The sequence below is a fragment of the Schistocerca piceifrons genome, unplaced genomic scaffold (genome assembly GCF_021461385.2).
Source record: "Schistocerca piceifrons isolate TAMUIC-IGC-003096 unplaced genomic scaffold, iqSchPice1.1 HiC_scaffold_1198, whole genome shotgun sequence".
NCBI classification, from domain to species: Eukaryota; Metazoa; Arthropoda; class Insecta; order Orthoptera; family Acrididae; genus Schistocerca; species Schistocerca piceifrons.
Window position 1 is genome coordinate 5,001 of NW_025727013.1, and position 2,500 is coordinate 7,500.

Consider the following 2,500-nt stretch of genomic DNA (forward strand, 5'->3'; position numbering starts at 1 on the left):
AAGGATTTAAAGTGTACTCATTCCGATTACGGGGCCTCGGATGAGTCCCGTATCGTTATTTTTCGTCACTACCTCCCCGTGCCGGGAGTGGGTAATTTGCGCGCCTGCTGCCTTCCTTGGATGTGGTAGCCGTTTCTCAGGCTCCCTCTCCGGAATCGAACCCTGATTCCCCGTTACCCGTTACAACCATGGTAGGCGCAGAACCTACCATCGACAGTTGATAAGGCAGACATTTGAAAGATGCGTCGCCGGTACGAGGACCGTGCGATCAGCCCAAAGTTATTCAGAGTCACCAAGGCAAACGGACCGGACGAGCCGACCGATTGGTTTTGATCTAATAAAAGCGTCCCTTCCATCTCTGGTCGGGACTCTGTTTGCATGTATTAGCTCTAGAATTACCACAGTTATCCAAGTAACGTGGGTACGATCTAAGGAACCATAACTGATTTAATGAGCCATTCGCGGTTTCACCTTAATGCGGCTTGTACTGAGACATGCATGGCTTAATCTTTGAGACAAGCATATGACTACTGGCAGGATCAACCAGGGAGCTGCGTCAACTAGAGCTGAGCAGCCGGCCGCCCGGGAGTGTGTCCCGGGGGCCCGCGCGAACACGCAAGCGTCCGCTCAATCATTCTGCAAACAGGAGGAGGCTGAGCTCCCCTGCACAATACACCTCGAAACCCTCTCAGGTCCCGGCGGCGCGCAGCGCCGTCCCAAGTACTTGGTCGGGTTCGAGAGAGGCGCAATCGCCCGGAGTTAGGCGAGTAGACGCTTTCGGTGCGACCACCCGTGCTCCCAACTGAGCTTGCCGCTGCCGACAGAGGCCCGGGAGCGTGCTGTCGTGGCATTGCCGGCGGGAGACAACACGCGCCACCTACGGTGACCGGCAGCTCCAACGCCAGCGCCACAGAAGGACAAAAGCCCCACTTGGGTGCCGAAGCGAACTCTCCCAGCACAGCGCACGCGCCAACACATCCGCACAGCTGCGATACAAACCACCAGCGAGAACCGCTGGGGCGACCGAGCAGCAGACGGCGTCGCGGCGCCGAGCGCCGGGCGGCGGCGCATCCTCAACGCACACAGTCCTCAATCGGACCAGCACACTGAAGATGTCCACCGCGCTTCGCACCGGGCCCGCGAGGACCTACTTTGGCCGCACGGCGCCGCGCGCAGGGTGCGCCGGCGCGCAGCTGCGACGCCTGCCGCGTCCGTCGGCCGGCGCGCCTGCCACTGGCCGCCCCCACCAGCCGGCTGTAGCGCGTGCGCCCACGCACCGCGCGGCCAGCACGCCGGGAGGCGCCCCCTCACCGGCCGGGGACGGTCCCACCCAGCCACCGCCGCGTATCGCTTCACACCCAGATGCCGTTCAGTTTCGTCGGCATGGTGGGTATCGCTGGAACAACCGGTTAGTACCTCAACCTATCGTCGCCATCACCGATTCACCCCTAGCGAGAACAACCGCACCACAACAGGTTACCATTTGTTCATTTGCGTAACTTCACCAGAAAACGCAGGCGTCCATCGCCATTTGCAACTTCAACGATTATTGCATGCCTGTGTCAGGTGTCACGCCACACTACGTCTGCCCACATACACGCAACAAAATGTGCACGCCTAGACAATACGTGGAAGGTGGCCCCCGTACGTATGCGATGTCCATTGCTCGAACGACTGTCAACCGGCCTCTGTAGCATGTCGCAGATATGGAACGCGGTGCACCATGCCATCACGGTGTGTGAGGAGAGACGACTAGGTCCGAATACATCAACAGACAGCTCATGCTGATCGCCATCCACGGCGTCCGTTCCTCCCACACGTCTCTATGGCGTACCACACTGCAATCCAGCTCTCATAGGGAGACGACACGTAGCTGCGTGCACAATATTTGCACTGTATGGTCCGCCGTTTTTGGGCGCAGTCGTTGTGCGGTCACACATGTGCCACGATGTATCATTCAGTACATAAGGACGAATGTGCAGTACAGATTGTGGTTCACGCGTACGACATCAGCGGACAGTTGACACAGGCCGCACCACAACGTAGCCTGAGTACGTCGCATGCGAAGGGCATTGAACATGCAAACTTCTCACCAACCAGCTTGCGAAGGCAGGGGGCAAGGTGGGGACGTGGGGAGGGGCGGCATGTACGTCCTGCTGCCATCCACATTACAGTGTACAGCAGGAGCATGTGGAAAGTGAGCAAGACTTGCAAGGTGTTTAACATGAAGCGATACACAGGGGTGCGGGCAGTGCGAGTAGCGAACTATATTGCGAGGGTTGCGGGTGGGCAACACTACAGTAATTGAACGAGTCGTATAACAATTACAGAGCAGGTTTAGGCGACAACGTGGGTTACGTTAAGGCGACAACATGGGTTAGGTTAAGGCACAACATGGGTTAGGTTAAGGCACAACATGGGTTAGGTTAAGGCACAACATGGGTTAGGTTAAGGCACAACATGGGTTAGGTTAAGGCACAACATGGGTTAGGTTAAGGCA

At 57.7% G+C, this 2,500-nt stretch overlaps 1 non-coding gene across 1 annotated transcript in view; it reads right to left on the reverse strand.

Annotated features, from left to right (window-relative positions):
- LOC124729267 overlaps positions 1–550 on the reverse strand; it is a 1,909-nt gene extending 1,359 nt beyond the window's left edge. The window contains exon 1 of the ribosomal RNA XR_007007576.1: positions 1–550. This exon is cut by the window's left edge and continues 1,359 nt beyond it. This is a non-coding gene — a ribosomal RNA (small subunit ribosomal RNA).
- Between the last annotated feature and the right edge of the window lie 1,950 nt (positions 551–2,500).